This window comes from Stenella coeruleoalba, assembly GCF_951394435.1.
Source record: "Stenella coeruleoalba genome assembly, contig: scaffold_28, whole genome shotgun sequence".
Classification (NCBI taxonomy): Eukaryota; Metazoa; Chordata; class Mammalia; order Artiodactyla; family Delphinidae; genus Stenella; species Stenella coeruleoalba.
Genome location: NW_027645921.1, coordinates 2,191,438 through 2,217,365, shown reverse-complemented (window position 1 = coordinate 2,217,365; position 25,928 = coordinate 2,191,438). Strand labels below are relative to the sequence as shown.

Sequence of the window (25,928 nt, the reverse complement as noted above, 5' to 3'; positions counted from 1 at the left end):
TGATTTTAATTTCCCTAAGCTATAGGACCATAAGTGGCAGTGCCCTAGGCTCTGTTGCTTTGTTTTTTAGATGTTTCAGGAAACACCATACACTTCTCCCGAGTGTCTGTTGGCAATTTACATCCCGCCCATCAGCATAACAAGGCTCCCAGTTCTCCATGGCCTGTCCTACCTTTCTGGATTTTACACTTTTTTCAGATGGCCCTTTTGACCGGGGGGAAGTGAGACTTCATTGTAGTGCAGATTTCCTTTGCAAGCTTGCTTGGTTGGCCAAAAAGGGCGTATGCGTTTTTTCCTGAATATATTCAGGAATAATTTGCCCGTCCAGACACCTCCAGCTAGCCTCTCATTGGTTCTCGCTATTCCTGTTCATCTTCCGCAGAAATTGCAAACTGGGCCAAACAGGAGGTTAAAGGCACTGACTCTCCAAGTGGGGAGAGTGTTAGTAAAGCGTCTGGAATGTTGCACCCGAGTACCAGGGGAGGAAAACTGAGACATATTTGAACACGTCTCCCGTTCACATGGTTGATCATACTTGGGTTCCACATGCATGTTTTAGCTGAAGGAAGAATACCTTAAACCTGGAGAGTTGAGACCCGTGGAATGGGTTCCATGCAATATGACTTCAAAGGGTCTTCATTTGCTCACCGAACCTCTCCAATCCTATCACTGCTGCGTTTATGCCCCTGTACACATGCTTGATTCTCTTTTGGAGACATAGCAATCCATAGGTTTTACGATACTTACTAGTCAGGTACATTCTTAGGCGTTTAATATGCGGTGTTGAGTCCATTTCGTTGAGCAAGGAGTAGCTCTTGTCTATTCCATATTTGACTTAAGGAACTTTATCTGTGCTCATTTCAATCTCTGGTTTTATGCAGCACCCCAACTCACCTTTACCCTTAAGCAAGCATAAGTTGGTTTTCTAAATTTGAGACCCTGTTCTGTTCTGTAATTCAGTTCCTGTGTAGCCAAGTTTACATTCCGTGTATTACTGATATCTTATGATGTTTTTTTTCTGTGTGACTTATTTCAGTTAGAATCATCATACCTGAATCCACTCATTGTGATGCTAAGGGCCTGATGACATAGATTTCATTGCTGAGTGATATTGCTTTGTAAGTAAATACCACAACTTCTTTATCCATTTTTCACTTTCTGCGATGTTGAACTTGTACTGTAAACGAGGTTCTTGTAAACAGAGGCGTCCCAAACTTTGGGGTGGCTGTGTCTTTTTGATTTTAATTTCCGTAAGCTATAGGACCATAAGTGGCAGTGCCCTAGGATCTGTTGCTTTGTTTTTTAGATGTTTCAGGAAACACCATACACTTCTCCCAAGTGTCTGTTGGCAATTTACATCCCGCCCATCAGCATAACAAGGCTCCCAGTTCTCCATGGCCTGTCCTGCCTTTCTGGATTTTACACTTTTTCCAGATGGCCCTTTTGACCGGGGGAAGTGAGACTTCATTGTAGTGCAGATTTCCTTTGCAAGCTTGCTTGGTTGGCCAAAAAGGGCGTATGCGTTTTTTCCTGAATATATTCAGGAAAAAACGCATACGCCCTTTTTGGCCAAGTGCATCATTGTGGACGTTCTGCCTCTTTTCCTATGCTTTCAATGCAATTCCAGTCTACCTCCTGAAATCGGTTTCCTGCAATTCTGCCCCGCTTTCAAGTCCTCTTGGCAGCCTTACTTCAGTCTATTTTTGGACGATAGCTGTCATTTATAACTCTGCAGGTTTGTGAATTACAGTGCCCCTGAGCTCCATTCTTCAACTCGCTTTCTTGTGACCTGGCCGCAACACCGCAGGATGGCTTCAGGCCCTAATCTGGTTCCGGCCCGGCATGCTGAGCCTTTGGTTAATTCCTCTTCCTGGTGGGAAATGAGAGTTAAATTGGCCCGTCCAGACACCTCCAGCTAGCCTCTCATTGGTTCTCACTATTCCTGTTCATCTTCCGCAGAAATTGCAAACTGGGCCAAACAGGAGGTTAAAGGGACTGACTCTCCAAGTGGGGAGAGTGTTAGTAAAGCGTCTGGAATGTTGCACCCGAGTACCAGGGGAGGAAAACTGAGACATATTTGAACACGTCTCCCGATCACATGGTTGATCATACTCTAGGTTCCACATGCATGTTTTAGCTGAAGGAAGAATACCTTAAACCTGGGTAGTTGAAACCCGTGGAATGGGTACCATGCAATATGACTTCAAAGGGTCTTCATTTGCTCACCGAACCTCTCCAATCCTATCACTGCTGCGTTTATGCCCCTGTACACATGCTTGATTCTCTTTTGGAGACATAGCAATCCATAGGTTTTAAGATACTTACAAGTCAGGTACATTCTTAGGCGTGTAATATGCGGTGTTGAGTCCATTTCGTTGAGCAAGGAGTAGCTCTTGTCTATTCCATATTTGACTTAAGGTACTTTATCTGTGCTCATTCCAATCTCTGGTTTTATGCAGCACCCCAACTCACCTTTACCCTTAAGCAAGCATAAGTTGTTTTTCTAAATTTGAGACCCTGTTCTGTTCTGTAATTCAGTTCCTGTGTAGCCAAGTTTCCATTCCGTGTATTACTGATATCTTATGATGTTTCATTTTCTGTGTGACTTATTTCAGTTAGAATCATCATACCTGAATCCACTCATTGTGCTGCTAAAGGCCTGTTGACATAGATTTCATTGCTGAGTGATATTGCTTTGTAAGTGAATACCACAACTTCTTTATCCATTTTTCACTTTCTGCGATGTTGAACTTGTACTGTAAACGAGGTTCTTGTAAACAGAGCCGTTCCAAACTTTGGGGTGGCTGTGTCTTTTTGATTTTAATTTCCCTAAGCTATAGGACCATAAGTGGAAGTGCCCTAGGCTCTGTTGCTTTGTTTTTTAGATGTTTCAGGAAACACCATACACTTCTCCCAAGTGTCTGTTGGCAATTTACATCCCGCCCATCAGCATAACAAGGTTCCCAGTTCTCAATGGCCTGTTGCCTTTCTGGATTTTACACTTTTTTCAGATGGCCCTTTTGACCGGGGGGAAGTGAGACTTCATTGTAGTGCAGATTTCCTTTGCAAGCTTGCTTGGTTGGCCAAAAAGGGCGTATGCGTTTTTTCCTGAATATATTAAGGAAGAAACGCATATGCCCTTTTTGGCCAAGTGCATCATTGTGGACGTTCTGCCTCTTTTCCTATGCTTTCAATGCAATTCCAGTCTACCTCCTGAAATCGGTTTCCTGCAATTCTGCCCCGCTTTCAAGTCCTCTTGGCAGCCTTACTTCAGTCTATTTTTGGACGATAGCTGTCATTTATAACTCTGCAGGTTTGTGAATTACAGTGCCCCTGAGCTCCTTTCTTCAACTCGCTTTCTTGTGACCTGGCCGCAACACCGCAGGATGGCTTCAGGCCCTAATCTGGTTCCGGCCCGGCATGCTGAGCCTTTGGTTAATTCCTCTTCCTGGTGGGAAATGAGAGTTAAATTTGCCCGTCTAGACACCTCCAGCTAGCCTCTCATTGGTTCTCGCTATTCCTGTTCATCTTCCGCAGAAATTGCAAACTGGGCCAAACAGGAGGTTAAAGGCGCTGACTCTCCAAGTGGGGAGAGTGTTAGTAAAGCGTCTGGAATGTTGCACCCGAGTACCAGGGGAGGAAAACTGAGACATATTTGAACACGTCTCCCGTTCACATGGTTGATCATACTTGGGTTCCACATGCATGTTTTAGCTGAAGGAAGAATACCTTAAACCTGGGTAGTTGAAACCCGTGGAATGGGTACCATGCAATATGACTTCAAAGGGTCTTCATTTGCTCACCGAACCTCTCCAATCCTATCACTGCTGTGTTTATGCCCCTGTACACATGCTTGATTCTCTTTTGGAGACATAGCAATCCATAGGTTTTAAGATACTTACTAGTCAGGTACATTCTTAGGCGTGTAATATGCGGTGTTGAGTCCATTTCGTTGAGCAAGGAGTAGCTCTTGTCTATTCCATATTTGACTTAAGGAACTTTATCTGTGCTCATTCCAATCTCTGGTTTTATGCAGCACCTCAACTCACCTTTACCCTTAAGCAAGCATAAGTTGTTTTTCTAAATTTGAGACCCTGTTCTGTTCTGTAATTCAGTTCCTGTGTAGCCAAGTTTCCATTCCGTGTATTACTGATATCTTATGATGTTTCTTTTTCTGTGTGACTTATTTCAGTTAGAATCATCGTACCTGAATCCACTCATTGTGCTGCTAAGGGCCTGATGACACAGATTTCATTGCTGAGTGATATTGCTTTGTAAGTAAATACCACAACTTCTTTATCCATTTTTCACTTTCTGCGATGTTGAACTTGTACTGTAAACGAGGTTCTTGTAAACAGAGCCGTTCCAAACTTTGGGGTGGCTGTGTCTTTTTGATTTTAATTTCCCTAAGCTATAGGACCATAAGTGGAAGTGCCCTAGGCTCTGTTGCTTTGTTTTTTAGATGTTTCAGGAAACACCATACACTTCTCCCGAGTGGTTGTTGGCAATTTACATCCCGCCCATCAGCATAACAAGGCTCCCAGTTCTCCATGGCCTGTCTTGTCTTTCTGGATTTTACACTTTTTTCAGATGGCCCTTTTGACCGGGGGGAAGTGAGACTTCATTGTAGTGCAGATTTCCTTTGCAAGCTTGCTTGGTTGGCCAAAAAGGGCGTATGCGTTTTTTCCTGAATATATTCAGGAAAAAACGCATACGCCCTTTTTGGCCAAGTGCATCATTGTGGACGTTCTGCCTCTTTTCCTATGCTTTCAATGCAATTCCAGTCTACCTCCTGAAATCGGTTTCCTGCAATTCTGCCCCGCTTTCAAGTCCTCTTGGCAGCCTTACTTCAGTCTATTTTTGGACGATAGCTGTCATTTATAACTCTGCAGGTTTGTGCATTACAGTGCCCCTGAGCTCCTTTCTTCAACTTGCTTTCTTGTGACCTGGCCGCAACACCGCAGGATGGCTTCAGGCCCTAATCTGGTTCCGGCACGGCATGCTGAGCCTTTGGTTATTTCCTCTTCCTGGTGGGAAATGAGAGTTAAATTTGCCCGTCCAGACACCTCCAGCTAGCCTCTCATTGGTTCTCGCTATTCCTGTTCATCTTCCGCAGAAATTGCAAACTGGGCCAAACAGGAGGTTAAAGGCGCTGACTCTCCAAGTGGGGAGAGTGTTATTAAAGCGTCTGGAATGTTGCACCCGAGTACCAGGGGAGGAAAACTGAGACATATTTGAACACGTCTCCCGTTCACATGGTTGATCATACTTGGGTTCCACATGCATGTTTTAGCTGAAGGAAGAATACCTTAAACCTGGAGAGTTAAGACCCGTGTAATGGGTACCATGCAATATGACTTCAAAGGGTCTTCATTTGCTCACCGAACCTCTCCAATCCTATCACTGCTGCGTTTATGCCCCTGTACACATGCTTGATTCTCTTTCGGAGACATAGCAATCCATAGGTTTTAAGATACTTACTAGTCAGGTACATTCTTAGGCGTTTAATATGCGATGTTGAGTCCATTTCGTTGAGCAAGGAGTAGCTCTTGTCTATTCCATATTTGACTTAAGGAACTTTATCTGTGCTCATTTCAATCTCTGGTTTTATGCAGCACCCCAACTCACCTTTCCCCTTAAGCAAGCATAAGTTGTTTTTCTAAATTTGAGACCCTGTTCTGTTCTGTAATTCAGTTCCTGTGTAGCCAAGTTTCCATTCCATGTATTACTGATATCTTATGATGTTTCTTTTTCTGTGTGACTTACTTCAGTTAGAATCATCATACCTGAATCCACTCATTGTGCTGCTAAGGGCCTGATGACACAGATTTCATTGCTGAGTGATATTGCTTTGTAAGTAAATACCACAACTTCTTTATCCATTTTTCACTTTCTGCGATGTTGAAGTTGTACTGTAAACGAGGTTCTTGTAAACAGAGCCGTTCCAAACTTTGGGGTGGCTGTGTCTTTTTGATTTTAATTTCCCTAAGCTATAGGACCATAAGTGGAAGTGCCCTAGGTTCTGTTGCTTTGTTTTTTAGATGTTTCAGGAAACACCATACACTTCTCCCGAGTGTCTGTTGGCAATTTACATTCCGCCCATCAGTATAACAAGGCTCCCAGTTCTGCATGGCCTGTCCTGCCTTTCTGGATTTTACACTTTTTTCAGATGGCCCTTTTGACCGGGGGGAAGTGAGACTTCATTGTAGTGCAGATTTCCTTTGCAAGCTTGCTTGGTTGGCCAAAAAGTGCGTATGCGTTTTTTCCTGAATATATTCAGGAAAAAACGCATACGCCCTTTTTGGCCAAGTGCATCATTGTGGACGTTCTGCCTCTTTTCCTATGCTTTCAGTGCAATTCCAGTCTACCTCCTGAAATCGGTTTCCTGCAATTCTGCCCCGCTTTCAAGTCCTCTTGGCAGCCTTACTTCAGTCTATTTTTGGACGATAGCTGTCATTTATAACTCTGCAGGTTTGTGAATTACAGTGCCCCTGAGCTCCTTTCTTCAACTCGCTTTCTTTTGAGCTGGCCGCAACACCGCAGGATGGCTTCAGGCCCTAATCTGGTTCCGGTACGGCACGCTGAGCCTTTGGTTATTTCCTCTTCCTGGTGGGAAATGAGAGTTAAATTTGCCCGTCCAGACACCTCCAGCTAGCCTCTCATTGGTTCTCGCTATTCCTGTTCATCTTCCGCAGAAATTGCAAACTGGGCCAAACAGGAGGTTAAAGGGACTGACTCTCCAAGTCGGGAGAGTGTTAGTAAAGCGTCTGGAATGTTGCACCCGAGTACCAGGGTACGAAAACTGACATATTTGAACACGTCTCCCGATCACATGGTTGATCATACTCTAGGTTCCACATGCATGTTTTAGCTGAAGGAAGAATACCTTAAACCTGGGTAGTTGAAACCCGTGGAATGGGTACCATGCAATATGACTTCAAAGGGTCTTCATTTGCTCACCGAACCTCTCCAATCCTATCACTGCTGCGTTTATGCCCCTGTACACATGCTTGATTCTCTTTCGGAGACATAGCAATCCATAAGTTTTAAGATACTTAGTAGTCAGGTACATTCTTAGGCGTTTAATATGCGGTGTTGAGTCCATTTCGTTGAGCAAGGAGTAGCTCTTGTCTATTCCATATTTGACTTAAGGAACTTTATCTGTGCTCATTTCAATCTCTGGTTTTATGCAGCACCCCAACTCACCTTTCCCCTTAAGCAAGCATAAGTTGTTTTTCTAAATTTGAGACCCTGTTCTGTTCTGTAATTCAGTTCCTGTGTAGCCAAGTTTCCATTCCGTGTATTACTGATATCTTATGATGTTTCTTTTTCTGTGTGACTTACTTCAGTTAGAATCATCATACCTGAATCCACTCATTGTGCTGCTAAAGGCCTGATGACACAGATTTCATTGCTGAGTGATATTGCTTTGTAAGTAAATACCACAACTTCTTTATCCATTTTTCACTTTCTGCGATGTTGAAGTTGTACTGTAAACGAGGTTCTTGTAAACAGAGCCGTTCCAAACTTTGGGGTGGCTGTGTCTTTTTGATTTTAATTTCCCTAAGCTATAGGACCATAAGTGGAAGTGCCCTAGGTTCTGTTGCTTTGTTTTTTAGATGTTTCAGGAAACACCATACACTTCTCCCGAGTGTCTGTTGGCAATTTACATCCCGCCCATCAGCATAACAAGGCTCCCAGTTCTCCATGGCCTGTCCTGCCTTTCTGGATTTTACACTTTTTTCAGATGGCCCTTTTGACCGGGGGGAAGTGAGACTTCATTGTAGTGCAGATTTCCTTTGCAAGCTTGCTTGGTTGGCCAAAAAGTGCGTATGCGTTTTTTCCTGAATATATTCAGGAAAAAACGCATACGCCCTTTTTGGCCAAGTGCATCATTGTGGACGTTCTGCCTCTTTTCCTATGCTTTCAGTGCAATTCCAGTCTACCTCCTGAAATCGGTTTCCTGCAATTCTGCCCCGCTTTCAAGTCCTCTTGGCAGCCTTACTTCAGTCTATTTTTGGACGATAGCTGTCATTTATAACTCTGCAGGTTTGTGAATTACAGTGCCCCTGAGCTCCTTTCTTCAACTCGCTTTCTTTTGAGCTGGCCGCAACACCGCAGGATGGCTTCAGGCCCTAATCTGGTTCCGGTACGGCACGCTGAGCCTTTGGTTATTTCCTCTTCCTGGTGGGAAATGAGAGTTAAATTTGCCCGTCCAGACACCTCCAGCTAGCCTCTCATTGGTTCTCGCTATTCCTGTTCATCTTCCGCAGAAATTGCAAACTGGGCCAAACAGGAGGTTAAAGGGACTGACTCTCCAAGTCGGGAGAGTGTTAGTAAAGCGTCTGGAATGTTGCACCCGAGTACCAGGGTACGAAAACTGACATATTTGAACACGTCTCCCGATCACATGGTTGATCATACTCTAGGTTCCACATGCATGTTTTAGCTGAAGGAAGAATACCTTAAACCTGGGTAGTTGAAACCCGTGGAATGGGTACCATGCAATATGACTTCAAAGGGTCTTCATTTGCTCACCGAACCTCTCCAATCCTATCACTGCTGCGTTTATGCCCCTGTACACATGCTTGATTCTCTTTCGGAGACATAGCAATCCATAAGTTTTAAGATACTTAGTAGTCAGGTACATTCTTAGGCGTTTAATATGCGGTGTTGAGTCCATTTCGTTGAGCAAGGAGTAGCTCTTGTCTATTCCATATTTGACTTAAGGAACTTTATCTGTGCTCATTTCAATCTCTGCTCTTATGCAGCACCCAAACTCACCTTTACCCTTAAGCAAGCATAAGTTGGTTTTCTAAATTTGAGTCCCTGTTCTGTTCCGTAATTCAGTTCCTGTGTAGCCAAGTTTACATTCCGTGTATTACTGATATCTTATGATGTTTCTTTTTCTGTGTGACTTACTTCAGTTAGAATCATCATACCTGAATCCACTCATTGTGCTGCTACGGGCCTGATGACACAGATTTCATTGCTGAGTGATATTGCTTTGTAAGTAAATACCACAACTTCTTTATCCATTTTTCACTTTCTGCGATGTTGAACTTGTACTGTAAACGAGGTTCTTGTAAACAGAGCCGTTCCAAACTTTGGGGTGGCTGTGTCTTTTTGATTTTAATTTCCCTAAGCTATAGGACCATAAGTGGAAGTGCCCTAGGCTCTGTTGCTTTGTTTTTTAGATGTTTCAGGAAACACCATACACTTCTCCCAAGTGTCTGTTGGCAATTTACATCCCGCCCATCAGCATGACAAGGCTCTCAGTTCTCAATGGCCTGTTGCCTTTCTGGATTTTACACTTTTTTCAGATGGCCCTTTTGGCCGGGGGGAAGTGAGACTTCATTGTAGTGCAGATTTCCTTTGCAAGCTTGCTTGGTTGGCCAAAAAGGGCGTATGCGTTTTTTCCTGAATATATTCAGGAAAAAACGCATACGCCCTTTTTGGCCAAGTGCATCATTGTGGACGTTCTGCCTCTTTTCCTATGCTTTCAATGCAATTCCAGTCTACCTCCTGAAATCGGTTTCCTGCAATTCTGCCCCGCTTTCAAGTCCTCTTGGCAGCCTTACTTCAGTCTATTTTTGGACGATAGCTGTCATTTATAACTCTGCAGGTTTGTGAATTACAGTGCCCCTGAGCTCCTTTCTTCAACTCGCTTTCTTGTGACCTGGCCGCAACACCGCAGGATGGCTTCAGGCCCTAATCTGGTTCCGGCCCGGCATGCTGAGCCTTTGGTTAATTCCTCTTCCTGGTGGGAAATGAGAGTTAAATTTGCCCGTCCAGACACCTCCAGCTAGCCTCTCATTGGTTCTCGCTATTCCTGTTCATCTTCCACAGAAATTGCAAACTGGGCCAAACAGGAGGTTAAAGGGACTGACTCTCCAAGTGGGGAGAGTGTTAGTAAAGCGTCTGGAATGTTGCACCCGAGTACCAGGGGAGGAAAACTGAGACATATTTGAACACGTCTCCCGATCACATGGTTGATCATTCTCTAGGTTCCACATGCATGTTTTAGCTGAAGGAAGAATACCTTAAACCTGGGTAGTTGAAACCCGTGGAATGGGTACCATGCAATATGACTTCAAAGGGTCTTCATTTGCTCACCGCACCTCTCCAATCCTATGACTGCTGCGTTTATGCCCCTGTACACATGCTTGATTCTCTTTCGGAGACATAGCAATCCATAGGTTTTAAGATACTTACTAGTCAGGTACATTCTTAGGCGTTTAATATGGGGTGTTGAGTCCATTTCGTTGAGCAAGGAGTAGCTCTTGTCTATTCCATATTTGGCTTAAGGAACTTTATCTGTGCTCATTTCAATCTCTGGTTTTATGCAGCACCCCAACTCACCTTTGCCCTTAAGCAAGCATAAGTTGGTTTTCTAAATTTGAGACCCTGTTCTGTTCTGTAATTCAGTTCCTGTGTAGCCAAGTTTCCATTCCGTGTATTACTGATATCTTATGATGTTTCTTTTTCTGTGTGACTTATTTCAGTTAGAATCATCATACCTGAATCCACTCATTGTGCTGCTACGGGCCTGATGACACAGATTTCATTGCTGAGTGATATTGCTTTGTAAGTAAATACCACAACTTCTTTATCCATTTTTCACTTTCTGCGATGTTGAACTTGTACTGTAAACGAGGTTCTTGTAAACAGAGCCTTTCCAAACTTTGGGGTGGCTGTGTCTTTTTTATTTTAATTTCCCTAAGCTATAGGACCATAAGTGGAAGTGCCCTAGGCTCTGTTGCTTTGTTTTTTAGATGTTTCAGGAAACACCATACACTTCTCCCAAGTGTCTGTTGGCAATTTACATCCCGCCCATCAGCATAACAAGGCTCCCAGTTCTCAATGGCCTGTTGCCTTTCTGGATTTTACACTTTTTTCAGATGGCCCTTTTGGCCGGGGGGAAGTGAGACTTCATTGTAGTGCAGATTTCCTTTGCAAGCTTGCTTGGTTGGCCAAAAAGGGCGTATGCGTTTATTCCTGAATATATTCAAGAGAAAACGCATACGCCCTTTTTGGCCAAGTGCATCATTGTGGACGTTCTGCCTCTTTTCCTATGCTTTCAATGCAATTCCAGTCTACCTCCTGAAATCGGTTTCCTGCAATTCTGCCCCTCTTTCAAGTCCTCTTGGCAGTCTTACTTCAGTCTATTTTTGGACGATAGCTGTCATTTATAACTCTGCAGGTTTGTGCATTACAGTGCCCCTGAGCTCCTTTCTTCAACTTGCTTTCTTGTGACCTGGCCGCAACACCGCAGGATGGCTTCAGGCCCTAATCTGGTTCCGGCACGGCACGCTGAGCCTTTGGTTAATTCCTCTTCCTGGTGGGAAATGAGAGTTAAATTTGCCCGTCCAGACACCTCCAGCTAGCCTCTCATTGGTTCTCGCTATTCCTGTTCATCTTCCGCAGAAATTGCAAACTGGGCCAAACAGGAGGTTAAAGGGACTGACTCTCCAAGTGGGGAGAGTGTTAGTAAAGCGTCTGGAATGTTGCACCCGAGTACCAGGGGAGGAAAACTGAGACATATTTGAACACATCTCCCGATCACATGGTTGATCATACTCTAGGTTCCACATGCATGTTTTAGCTGAAGGAAGAATACCTTAAACCTGGGTAGTTGAAACCCGTGTAATGGGTACCATGCAATATGACTTCAAAGGGTCTTCATTTGCTCACCGAACCTCTCCAATCCTATCACTGCTGCATTTATGCCCCTGTATACATGCTTTATTCTCTTTCGGAGACATAGCAATCCATAGGTTTTAAGATACTTACTAGTCAGGTACATACTTAGGCGTTTAATATGGGGTGTTGAGTCCATTTCGTTGAGCAAGGAGTAGCTCTTGTCTATTCCATATTTGGCTTAAGGAACTTTATCTGTGCTCATTTCAATCTCTGGTTTTATGCAGCACCCCAACTCACCTTTACCCTTAAGCAAGAATAAGTTGGTTTTCTAAATTTGAGACCCTGTTCTGTTCTGTAATTCAGTTCCTGTGTAGCCAAGTTTACATTCCGTGTATTACTGATATCTTATGATGTTTCTTTTTCTGTGTGACTTATTTCAGTTAGAATCATCATACCTGAATCCACTCATTGTGCTGCTACGGGCCTGATGACACAGATTTCATTGCTGAGTTATATTGCTTTGTAAGTAAATACCACAACTTCTTTATCCATTTTTCACTTTCTGCGATGTTGAACTTGTACTGTAAACGAGGTTCTTGTAAACAGAGCCTTTCCAAACTTTGGGGTGGCTGTGTCTTTTTTATTTTAATTTCCCTAAGCTATAGGACCATAAGTGGAAGTGCCCTAGGCTCTGTTGCTTTGTTTTTTAGATGTTTCAGGAAACACCATACACTTCTCCCGAGTGTCTGTTGGCAATTTACATCCCGCCCATCAGCATAACAAGGCTCCCAGTTCTCAATGGCCTGTTGCCTTTCTGGATTTTACACTTTTTTCAGATGGCCCTTTTGGCCGGGGGGAAGTGAGACTTCATTGTAGTGCAGATTTCCTTTGCAAGCTTGCTTGGTTGGCCAAAAAGGGCGTATGCGTTTTTTCCTGAATATATTCAAGAGAAAACGCATACGCCCTTTTTGGCCAAGTGCATCATTGTGGACGTTCTGCCTCTTTTCCTATGCTTTCAATGCAATTCCAGTCTACCTCCTGAAATCGGTTTCCTGCAATTCTGCCCCTCTTTCAAGTCCTCTTGGCAGTCTTACTTCAGTCTATTTTTGGACGATAGCTGTCATTTATAACTCTGCAGGTTTGTGCATTACAGTGCCCCTGAGCTCCTTTCTTCAACTTGCTTTCTTGTGACCTGGCCGCAACACCGCAGGATGGCTTCAGGCCCTAATCTGGTTCCGGCACGGCACGCTGAGCCTTTGGTTAATTCCTCTTCCTGGTGGGAAATGAGAGTTAAATTTGCCCGTCCAGACACCTCCAGCTAGCCTCTCATTGGTTCTCGCTATTCCTGTTCATCTTCCGCAGAAATTGCAAACTGGGCCAAACAGGAGGTTAAAGGGACTGACTCTCCAAGTGGGGAGAGTGTTAGTAAAGCGTCTGGAATGTTGCACCCGAGTACCAGGGGAGGAAAACTGAGACATATTTGAACACATCTCCCGATCACATGGTTGATCATACTCTAGGTTCCACATGCATGTTTTAGCTGAAGGAAGAATACCTTAAACCTGGGTAGTTGAAACCCGTGTAATGGGTACCATGCAATATGACTTCAAAGGGTCTTCATTTGCTCACCGAACCTCTCCAATCCTATCACTGCTGCATTTATGCCCCTGTATACATGCTTTATTCTCTTTCGGAGACATAGCAATCCATAGGTTTTAAGATACTTACTAGTCAGGTACATACTTAGGCGTTTAATATGGGGTGTTGAGTCCATTTCGTTGAGCAAGGAGTAGCTCTTGTCTATTCCATATTTGGCTTAAGGAACTTTATCTGTGCTCATTTCAATCTCTGGTTTTATGCAGCACCCCAACTCACCTTTACCCTTAAGCAAGAATAAGTTGGTTTTCTAAATTTGAGACCCTGTTCTGTTCTGTAATTCAGTTCCTGTGTAGCCAAGTTTACATTCCGTGTATTACTGATATCTTATGATGTTTCTTTTTCTGTGTGACTTATTTCAGTTAGAATCATCATACCTGAATCCACTCATTGTGCTGCTACGGGCCTGATGACACAGATTTCATTGCTGAGTGATATTGCTTTGTAAGTAAATACCACAACTTCTTTATCCATTTTTCACTTTCTGCGATGTTGAACTTGTACTGTAAACGAGGTTCTTGTAAACAGAGCCTTTCCAAACTTTGGGGTGGCTGTGTCTTTTTTATTTTAATTTCCCTAAGCTATAGGACCATAAGTGGAAGTGCCCTAGGCTCTGTTGCTTTGTTTTTTAGATGTTTCAGGAAACACCATACACTTCTCCCGAGTGTCTGTTGGCAATTTACATCCCGCCCATCAGCATAACAAGGCTCCCAGTTCTCAATGGCCTGTTGCCTTTCTGGATTTTACACTTTTTTCAGATGGCCCTTTTGGCCGGGGGGAAGTGAGACTTCATTGTAGTGCAGATTTCCTTTGCAAGCTTGCTTGGTTGGCCAAAAAGGGCGTATGCGTTTTTTCCTGAATATATTCAGCAGAAAACGCATACGCCCTTTTTGGCCAAGTGCATCATTGTGGACGTTCTGCCTCTTTTCCTATGCTTTCAATGCAATTCCAGTCTACCTCCTGAAATCGGTTTCCTGCAATTCTGCCCCTCTTTCAAGTCCTCTTGGCAGTCTTACTTCAGTCTATTTTTGGACGATAGCTGTCATTTATAACTCTGCAGGTTTGTGCATTACAGTGCCCCTGAGCTCCTTTCTTCAACTTGCTTTCTTGTGACCTGGCCGCAACACCGCAGGATGGCTTCAGGCCCTAATCTGGTTCCGGCACGGCACGCTGAGCCTTTGGTTAATTCCTCTTCCTGGTGGGAAATGAGAGTTAAATTTGCCCGTCCAGACACCTCCAGCTAGCCTCTCATTGGTTCTCGCTATTCCTGTTCATCTTCCGCAGAAATTGCAAACTGGGCCAAACAGGAGGTTAAAGGGACTGACTCTCCAAGTGGGGAGAGTGTTAGTAAAGCGTCTGGAATGTTGCACCCGAGTACCAGGGGAGGAAAACTGAGACATATTTGAACACATCTCCCGATCACATGGTTGATCATACTCTAGGTTCCACATGCATGTTTTAGCTGAAGGAAGAATACCTTAAACCTGGGTAGTTGAAACCCGTGGAATGGGTACCATGCAATATGACTTCAAAGGGTCTTCATTTGCTCACCGAACCTCTCCAATCCTATCACTGCTGCGTTTATGCCCCTGTACACATGCTTGATTCTCTTTCGGAGACATAGCAATCCATAGGTTTTAAGATACTTACTAGTCAGGTACATTCTTAGGCGTTTAATATGGGGTGTTGAGTCCATTTCGTTGAGCAAGGAGTAGCTCTTGTCTATTCCATATTTGGCTTAAGGAACTTTATCTGTGGTCATTTCAATCTCTGGTTTTATGCAGCACCCCAACTCACCTTTACCCTTACGCAAGAATAAGTTGGTTTTCTAAATTGGAGACCCTGTTCTGTTCTGTAATTCAGTTCCTGTGTAGCCAAGTTTCCATTCCGTGTATTACTGATATCTTATGATGTTTCTTTTTCTGTGTGACTTACTTCAGTTAGAATCATCATACCTGAATCCACTCATTGTGCTGCTAAGGGCCTGATGACACAGATTTCATTGCTGAGTGATATTGCTTTGTAAGTAAATACCACAACTTCTTTATCCATTTTTCACTTTCTGCGATGTTGAACTTGTACTGTAAACGAGGTTCTTGTAAACAGAGCCGTTCCAAACTTTGGGGTGGCTGTGTCTTTTTGATTTTAATTTCCCTAAGCTATAGGACCATAAGTGGCAGTGCCCTAGGCTCTGTTGCTTTGTTTTTTAGATGTTTCAGGAAACACCATACACTCCTCCCGAGTGTCTGTTGGCAATTTACATCCCGCCCATCAGCATAACAAGGCTCCCAGTTCTCCATGGCCTGTCCTGCCTTTCTGGATTTTACACTTTTTTCAGATGGCCCTTTTGACCGGGGGGAAGTGAGACTTCATTGTAGTGCAGATTCCCTTTGCAAGCTTGCTTGGTTGGCCAAAAAGTGCGTATGCGTTTTTTCCTGAATATATTCAGGAAAAAACGCATACGCCCTTTTTGGCCAAGTGCATCATTGTGGACGTTCTGCCTCTTTTCCTATGCTTTCAATGCAATTCCAGTCTACCTCTTGAAATCGGTGTCCTGCAATTCTGCCCCGCTTTCAAGTCCTCTTGGCAGCCTTACTTCAGTCTATTTTTGGACGATAGCTGTCATTTATAACTCTGCAGGTTTGTGAATTACAGTGCCCCTGAGCTCCTTTCTTCAACTCGCTTTCTTGTGACCTGGCCGCAACACTGCAGGATGGCTTCAGGCCCTAATCTGGTTCCGGCCCGGCATGCTGAGCCTTTGGTTAATTCCTCTTCCTGGTGGGAAATGAGAGTTAAATTTGCCCGTCCAGACACCTCCAGCTAGTCTCTCATTGGTTCTCGCTATTCCTGTTCATCTTCCGCAGAAATTGCAAACTGGGCCAAACAGGAGGTTAAAGGGACTGACTCTCCAAGTGGGGAGAGTGTTAGTAAAGCGTCTGGAATGTTGCACCCGAGTACCAGGGGAGGAAAACTGAGACATATTTGAACACGTCTCCCGATCACATGGTTGATCATACTCTAGGTTCCACATGCATGTTTTAGCTGAAGGAAGAATACCTTAAACCTGGGTAGTTGAAACCCGTGTAATGGGTACCATGCAATATGACTTCAAAGGGTCTTCATTTGCTCACCGCACCTCTCCAATCCTATCACTGCTGCGTTTATGCCCCTGTACACATGCTTGATTCTCTTTCGGAGACATAGCAATCCATAGGTTTTAAGATACTTACAAGTCAGGTACATTCTTAGGTGTTTAATATGCGGTGTTGAGTCCATTTCGTTGAGCAAGGAGTAGCTCTTGTCTATTCCATATTTGGCTTAAGGAACTTTATCTGTGCTCATTTCAATCTCTGGTTTTATGTAGCACCCCAACTCACCGTTACTCTTAAGCAAGCATAAGTTGTTTTTCTAAATTTGAGACCCTGTTCTGTTCTGTAATTCAGTTCCTGTGTAGCCAAGTTTCCATTCCGTGTATTACTGATATCTTATGATGTTTCTTTTTCTGTGTGACTTATTTCAGTTAGAATCATCATACCTGAATCCACTCATTGTGCTGCTAAGGGCCTCATGACACAGATTTCATTGCTGAGTGATATTGCTTTGTAAGTAAATACCACAACTTCTTTATCCATTTGTCACTTTCTGCGATGTTGAACTTGTACTGTAAACGAGGTTCTTGTAAACAGAGCCGTGCCAAACTTTGGGGTGGCTGTGTCTTTTTGATTTTAATTTCCCTAAGCTATAGGACCATAAGTGGAAGTGCCCTAGGCTCTGTTGCTTTGTTTTTTAGATGTTTCAGGAAACACCATACACTTCTCCCGAGTGGTTGTTGGCAATTTACATCCCGCCCATCAGCATAACAAGGCTCCCAGTTTTCCATGGCCTGTCCTGCCTTTCTGGATTTTACACTTTTTTCAGATGGCCCTTTTGACCGGGGGGAAGTGAGACTTCATTGTAGTGCAGATTTCCTTTGCAAGCTTGCTTGGTTGGCCAAAAAGGGCGTATGCGTTTTTTCCTGAATATATGCAGGAAAAAACGCATACGCCCTTTTTGGCCAAGTGCATCATTGTGGACGTTCTGCCTCTTTTCCTATGCTTTCAATGCAATTCCAGTCTACCTCCTGAAATCGGTTTCCTGCAATTCTGCCCCGCTTTCAAGTCCTCTTGGCAGCCTTACTTCAGTCTATTTTTGGACGATAGCTGTCATTTATAACTCTGCAGGTTTGTGAATTACAGTGCCCCTGAGCTCCTTTCTTCAACTCGCTTTCTTTTGAGCTGGCCGCAACACAGCAGGATGGCTTCAGGCCCTAATCTGGTTCCGGTACGGCACGCTGAGCCTTTGGTTATTTCCTCTTCCTGGTGGGAAATGAGAGTTAAATTTGCCCGTCCAGACACCTCCAGCTAGCCTCTCATTGGTTCTCGCTATTCCTGTTCATCTTCCGCAGAAATTGCAAACTGGGCCAAACAGGAGGTTAAAGGCGCTGACTCTCCAAGTGGGGAGAGTGTTAGTAAAGCATCTGTAATGTTGCACCCGAGTACCAGGGGAGGAAAACTGAGACATATTTGAACACCTCTCCCGTTCACATGGTTCATCATACTTGGGTTCCACATGCATGTTTTAGCTGAAGGAAGAATACCTTAAACCTGGAGAGTTGAGACCCGTGTAATGCGTACCATGCAATATGACATCAAAGGGTCTTCACTTGCTCACCAAACCTCTCCAATCCTATCACTGTTTCGTTTATGCCCCTGTACACATGCTTGATTCTCTTTCGGAGACATAGCAATCCATAGGTTTTACGATACTTACTAGTCAGGTACATTCTTAGGCGTTTAATATGCGGTGTCGAGTCCATTTCGTTGAGCAAGGAGTAGCTCTTGTCTATTCCATATTTGACTTAAGGAACTTTATCTGTGCTCATTTCAATCTCTGGTTTTATGCAGCACCCCAACTCACCTTTACCCTTAAGCAAGCATAAGTTGGTTTTCTAAATTTGAGACCCTTTTCTGTTCTGTAATTCAGTTCCTGTGTAGCCAAGTTTACATTCCGTGTATTACTGATATCTTATGATGTTTCTTTTTCTGTGTGACTTACTTCAGTTAGAATCATCATACCTGAATCCACTCATTGTGCTGCTAAGGGCCTGATGACACAGATTTCATTGCTGAGTGATATTGCTTTGTAAGTAAATACCACAACTTCTTTATCCATTTTTCACTTTCTGCGATGTTGAACTTGTACTGTAAACGAGGTTCTTGTAAACAGAGCCGTTCCAAACTTTGGGGTGGCTGTGTCTTTTTGATTTTAATTTCCCTAAGCTATAGGACCATAAGTGGAAGTGCCCTAGGTTCTGTTGCTTTGTTTTTTAGATGTTTCAGGAAACACCATACACTTCTCCCGAGTGGTTGTTGGCAATTTACATCCCGCCCATCAGCATAACAAGGCTCCCAGTTCTCCATGGCCTGTCCTGCCTTTCTGGATTTTACACTTTTTTCAGATGGCCCTTTTGGCCGGGGGGAAGTGAGACTTCATTGTAGTGCAGATTTCCTTTACAAGCTTGCTTGGTTGGCCAAAAAGGGCGTATGCGTTTTTTCCTGAATATATTCAAGAGAAAACGCATACTCCCTTTTTGGCCAAGTGCATCATTGTGGACGTTCTGCCTCTTTTCCTATGCTTTCAATGCAATTCCAGTCTACCTCCTGAAATCGGTTTCCTGCAATTCTGCCCCGCTTTCAAGTCCTCTTGGCAGCCTTACTTCAGTCTATTTTTGGACGATAGCTGTCATTTATAACTCTGCAGGTTTGTGAATTACAGTGCCCCTGAGCTCCTTTCTTCAACTCGCTTTCTTGTGACCTGGCCGCAACACCGCAGGATGGCTTCAGGCCCTAATCTGGTTCCGGCAAGGCACGCTGAGCCTTTGGTTATTTCCTCTTCCTGGTGGGAAATGAGAGTTAAATTTGCCCGTCCAGACACCTCCAGCTAGCCTCTCATTGGTTCTCGCTATTCCTGTTCATCTTCCGCAGAAATTGCAAACTGGGCCAAACAGGAGGTTAAAGGGACTGACTCTCCAAGTGGGGAGAGTGTTAGTAAAGCGTCTGGAATGTTGCACCCGAGTACCAGGGGAGGAAAACTGAGACATATTTGAACACGTCTCCCGATCACATGGTTGATCATACTCTAGGTTCCACATGCATGTTTTAGCTGAAGGAAGAATACCTTAAACCTGGGTAGTTGAAACCCGTGGAATGGGTACCATGCAATATGACTTCAAAGGGTCTTCATTTGCTCACCGAACCTCTCCAATCCTATCACTGCTGCATTTATGCCCCTGTACACATGCTTGATTCTCTTTCGGAGACATAGCAATCCATAGGTTTTAAGATACTTACTAGTCAGGTACATTCTTAGGCGTTTAATATGCGGTGTTGAGTCCATTTCGTTGAGCAAGGAGTAGCTCTTGTCTATTCCATATTTGGCTTAAGGAACTTTATCTGTGCTCATTTCAATCTCTGGTTTTATGCAGCACCCCAACTCACATTTACCCTTAAGCAAGCATAAGTTGTTTTTCTAAATTTGAGACCCTGTTCAGTTCTGTAATTCAGTTCCTGTGTAGCCAAGTTTACATTCCGTGTATTACTGATATCTTATGATGTTTCTTTTTCTGTGTGACTTATTTCAGTTAGAATCATCATACCTGAATCCACTCATTGTGCTGCTAAGGGCCTGATGACACAGATTTCATTGCTGAGTGATATTGCTTTGTAAGTGAATACCACAACTTCTTTATCCATTTTTCACTTTCTGCGATGTTGAACTTGTACTGTAAACGAGGTTCTTGTAAACAGAGCCGTTCCAAACTTTGGGGTGGCTGTGTCTTTTTGATTTTAATTTCCCTAAGCTATAGGACCATAAGTGGCAGTGCCCTAGGCTCTGTTGCCTTGTTTTTTAGATGTTTCAGGAAACACCATACACTTCTCCCAAGTGTCTGTTGGCAATTTACATCCCGCCCATCAGCATAACAAGGCTCCCAGTTCTCAATGGCCTGTTGCCTTTCTGGATTTTACACTTTTTTCAGATGGCCCTTTTGGCCGGGGGGAAGTGAGACTTCATTGTAGTGCAGATTTCCTTTGCAAGCTTGCTTGGTTGGCCAAAAAGGGCGTATGCGTTTTTTCCTGAATATATTCAGGAAAAAACGCATACGCCCTTTTTGGCCAAGTGCATCATTGTGGACGTTCTGCTTCTTTTCCTATGCTTTCAATGCAATTCCAGTCTACCTCCTGAAATCGGTTTCCTGCAATTCTGCCCCGCTTTCAAGTCCTCTTGGCAGCCTTACTTCAGTCTATTTTTGGACGATAGCTGTCATTTATAACTCTGCAGGTTTGTGAATTACAGTGCCCCTGAGCTCCTTTCTTCAACTCGCTTTCTTGTGACCTGGCCGCAACACCGCAGGATGGCTTCAGGCCCTAATCTGGTTCCGGCCCGGCATGCTGAGCCTTTGGTTAATTCCTCTTCCTGGTGGGAAATGAGAGTTAAATTTGCCCGTCCAGACACCTCCAGCTAGCCTCTCATTGGTTCTCGCTATTCCTGTTCATCTTCCGCAGAAATTGCAAAGTGGGCCAAACAGGAGGTTAAAGGGACTGACTCTCCAAGTGGGGAGAGTGTTAGTAAAGCGTCTGGAATGTTGCACCCGAGTACCAGGGGAGGAAAACTGAGACATATTTGAACACGTCTCCCGATCACATGGTTGATCATACTCTAGGTTCCACATGCATGTTTTAGCTGAAGGAAGAATACCTTAAACCTGGGTAGTTGAAACCCGTGTAATGGGTACCATGCAATATGACTTCAAAGGGTCTTCATTTGCTCACCGCACCTCTCCAATCCTATCACTGCTGCGTTTATGCCCCTGTACACATGCTTGATTCTCTTTCGGAGACATAGCAATCCATAGGTTTTAAGATACTTACAAGTCAGGTACATTCTTAGGTGTTTAATATGCGGTGTTGAGTCCATTTCGTTGAGCAATGAGTAGCTCTTGTCTATTCCATATTTGGCTTAAGGAACTTTATCTGTGCTCATTTCAATCTCTGGTTTTATGCAGCACCCCAACTCACCGTTACTCTTAAGCAAGCATAAGTTGTTTTTCTAAATTTGAGACCCTGTTCTGTTCTGTAATTCAGTTCCTGTGTAGCCAAGTTTACATTCCATGTATTACTGATATCTTATGATGTTTCTTTTTCTATGTGACTTATTTCAGTTAGAATCATCATACCTGAATCCACTCATTGTGCTGCTAAGGGCCTGATGACACAGATTTCATTGCTGAGTGATATTGCTTTGTAAGTAAATACCACAACTTCTTTATCCATTTTTCACTTTCTGCGATGTTGAACTTGTACTGTAAACGAGGTTCTTGTAAACAGAGCCGTGCCAAACTTTGGGGTGGCTGTGTCTTTTTGATTTTAATTTCCCTAAGCTATAGGACCATAAGTGGAAGTGCCCTAGGCTCTGTTGCTTTGTTTTTTAGATGTTTCAGGAAACACCATACACTTCTCCCAAGTGTCTGTTGGCAATTTACATCCCGCCCATCAGCATAACAAGGCTCCCAGTTCTCCATGGCCTGTCCTGCCTTTCTGGATTTTACACTTTTTTCAGATGGCCCTTTTGGCCGGGGGGAAGTGAGACTTCATTGTAGTGCAGATTTCCTTTGCAAGCTTGCTTGGTTGGCCAAAAAGGGCGTATGCGTTTTTTCCTGAATATATTCAAGAGAAAACGCATACGCCCTTTTTGGCCAAGTGCATCATTGTGGACGTTCTGCCTCTTTTCCTATGCTTTCAATGCAATTCCAGTCTACCTCCTGAAATCGGTTTCCTGCAATTCTGCCCCGCTTTCAAGTCCTCTTGGCAGCCTTACTTCAGTCTATTTTTGGACGATAGCTGTCATTTATAACTCTGCAGGTTTGTGAATTACAGTGCCCCTGAGCTCCTTTCTTCAACTCGCTTTCTTGTGACCTGGCCGCAACACCGCAGGATGGCTTCAGGCCCTAATCTGGTTCCGGCAAGGCACGCTGAGCCTTTGGTTATTTCCTCTTCCTGGTGGGAAATGAGAGTTAAATTTGCCCGTCCAGACACCTCCAGCTAGCCTCTCATTGGTTCTCGCTATTCCTGTTCATCTTCCGCAGAAATTGCAAACTGGGCCAAACAGGAGGTTAAAGGGACTGACTCTCCAAGTGGGGAGAGTGTTAGTAAAGCGTCTGGAATGTTGCACCCGAGTACCAGGGGAGGAAAACTGAGACATATTTGAACACGTCTCCCGATCACATGGTTGATCATACTCTAGGTTCCACATGCATGTTTTAGCTGAAGGAAGAATACCTTAAACCTGGGTAGTTGAAACCCGTGGAATGGGTACCATGCAATATGACTTCAAAGGGTCTTCATTTGCTCACCGAACCTCTCCAATCCTATCACTGCTGCATTTATGCCCCTGTACACATGCTTGATTCTCTTTCGGAGACATAGCAATCCATAGGTTTTAAGATACTTACTAGTCAGGTACATTCTTAGGCGTTTAATATGCGGTGTTGAGTCCATTTCGTTGAGCAAGGAGTAGCTCTTGTCTATTCCATATTTGGCTTAAGGAACTTTATCTGTGCTCATTTCAATCTCTGGTTTTATGCAGCACCCCAACTCACATTTACCCTTAAGCAAGCATAAGTTGTTTTTCTAAATTTGAGACCCTGTTCAGTTCTGTAATTCAGTTCCTGTGTAGCCAAGTTTACATTCCGTGTATTACTGATATCTTATGATGTTTCTTTTTCTGTGTGACTTATTTCAGTTAGAATCATCATACCTGAATCCACTCATTGTGCTGCTAAGGGCCTGATGACACAGATTTCATTGCTGAGTGATATTGCTTTGTAAGTGAATACCACAACTTCTTTATCCATTTTTCACTTTCTGCGATGTTGAACTTGTACTGTAAACGAGGTTCTTGTAAACAGAGCCGTTCCAAACTTTGGGGTGGCTGTGTCTTTTTGATTTTAATTTCCCTAAGCTATAGGACCATAAGTGGCAGTGCCCTAGGCTCTGTTGCCTTGTTTTTTAGATGTTTCAGGAAACACCATACACTTCTCCCAAGTGTCTGTTGGCAATTTACATCCCGCCCATCAGCATAACAAGGCTCCCAGTTCTCAATGGCCTGTTGCCTTTCTGGATTTTACACTTTTTTCAGATGGCCCTTTTGGCCGGGGGGAAGTGAGACTTCATTGTAGTGCAGATTTCCTTTGCAAGCTTGCTTGGTTGGCCAAAAAGGGCGTATGCGTTTTTTCCTGAATATATTCAGGAAAAAACGCATACGCCCTTTTTGGCCAAGTGCATCATTGTGGACGTTCTGCTTCTTTTCCTATGCTTTCAATGCAATTCCAGTCTACCTCCTGAAATCGGTTTCCTGCAATTCTGCCCCGCTTTCAAGTCCTCTTGGCAGCCTTACTTCAGTCTATTTTTGGACGATAGCTGTCATTTATAACTCTGCAGGTTTGTGAATTACAGTGCCCCTGAGCTCCTTTCTTCAACTCGCTTTCTTGTGACCTGGCCGCAACACCGCAGGAAGGCTTCAGGCCCTAATCTGGTTCCGGCCCGGCATGCTGAGCCTTTGGTTAATTCCTCTTCCTGGTGGGAAATGAGAGTTAAATTTGCCCGTCCAGACACCTCCAGCTAGCCTCTCATTGGTTCTCGCTATTCCTGTTCATCTTCCGCAGAAATTGCAAACTGGGCCAAACAGGAGGTTAAAGGGACTGACTCTCCAAGTGGGGAGAGTGTTAGTAAAGCGTCTGGAATGTTGCACCCGAGTACCAGGGGAGGAAAACTGAGACATATTTGAACACGTCTCCCGATCACATGGTTGATCATACTCTAGGTTCCACATGCATGTTTTAGCTGAAGGAAGAATACCTTAAACCTGGGTAGTTGAAACCCGTGTAATGGGTACCATGCAATATGACTTCAAAGGGTCTTCATTTGCTCACCGCACCTCTCCAATCCTATCACTGCTGCGTTTATGCCCCTGTACACATGCTTGATTCTCTTTCGGAGACATAGCAATCCATAGGTTTTAAGATACTTACAAGTCAGGTACATTCTTAGGTGTTTAATATGCGGTGTTGAGTCCATTTCGTTGAGCAATGAGTAGCTCTTGTCTATTCCATATTTGGCTTAAGGAACTTTATCTGTGCTCATTTCAATCTCTGGTTTTATGCAGCACCCCAACTCACCGTTACTCTTAAGCAAGCATAAGTTGTTTTTCTAAATTTGAGACCCTGTTCTGTTCTGTAATTCAGTTCCTGTGTAGCCAAGTTTACATTCCATGTATTACTGATATCTTATGATGTTTCTTTTTCTATGTGACTTATTTCAGTTAGAATCATCATACCTGAATCCACTCATTGTGCTGCTAAGGGCCTGATGACACAGATTTCATTGCTGAGTGATATTGCTTTGTAAGTAAATACCACAACTTCTTTATCCATTTTTCACTTTCTGCGATGTTGAACTTGTACTGTAAACGAGGTTCTTGTAAACAGAGCCGTGCCAAACTTTGGGGTGGCTGTGTCTTTTTGATTTTAATTTCCCTAAGCTATAGGACCATAAGTGGAAGTGCCCTAGGCTCTGTTGCTTTGTTTTTTAGATGTTTCAGGAAACACCATACACTTCTCCCAAGTGTCTGTTGGCAATTTACATCCCGCCCATCAGCATAACAAGGCTCCCAGTTCTCCATGGCCTGTCCTGCCTTTCTGGATTTTACACTTTTTTCAGATGGCCCTTTTGACCGGGGGGAAGTGAGACTTCATTGTAGTGCAGATTTCCTTTGCAAGCTTGCTTGGTTGGCCAAAAAGGGCGTATGCGTTTTTTCCTGAATATATTCAGGAAAAAACGCATACGCCCTTTTTGGCCAAGTGCATCATTGTGGACGTTCTGCCTCTTTTCCTATGCTTTCAATGCAATTCCAGTCTACCTCCTGAAATCGGTTTCCTGCAATTCTGCCCCGCTTTCAAGTCCTCTTGGCAGCCTTACTTCAGTCTATTTTTGGACGATAGCTGTCATTTATAACTCTGCAGGTTTGTGAATTACAGTGCCCCTGAGCTCCTTTCTTCAACTCGCTTTCTTTTGAGCTGGCCGCAACACCGCAGGATGGCTTCAGGCCCTAATCTGGTTCCGGCACGGCACGTTGAGCCTTTGGTTATTTCCTCTTCCTGGTGGGAAATGAGAGTTAAATTTGCCCGTCCAGACACCTCCAGCTAGCCTCTCATTGGTTCTCGCTATTCCTGTTCATCTTCCGCAGAAATTGCAAACTGGGCCAAACAGGAGGTTAAAGGCGCTGACTCTCCAAGTGGGGAGAGTGTTAGTAAAGCATCTGTAATGTTGCACCCGAGTACCAGGGGAGGAAAACTGAGACATATTTGAACACCTCTCCCGTTCACATGGTTCATCATACTTGGGTTCCACATGCATGTTTTAGCTGAAGGAAGAATACCTTAAACCTGGAGAGTTGAGACCCGTGTAATGGGTACCATGCAATATGACATCAAAGGGTCTTCACTTGCTCACCAAACCTCTCCAATCCTATCACTG

At 43.9% G+C, this 25,928-nt stretch overlaps 1 long non-coding RNA gene across 2 annotated transcripts in view; it reads left to right on the top strand.

Annotated features, from left to right (window-relative positions):
* Window positions 1-25,928, top strand: part of LOC307181468 — a 1,676,472-nt gene that overhangs the window by 350,119 nt on the left and 1,300,425 nt on the right. The window contains exon 2 of one of the 2 annotated variants that reach the window (XR_013826833.1): window positions 12,084-12,165. This is a non-coding gene — a long non-coding RNA (uncharacterized lncRNA). Of the gene's footprint in view, window positions 1-12,014; window positions 12,166-25,928 lie in introns of those variants that run through there. The other variant, XR_013826835.1, reaches the window with a different exon arrangement.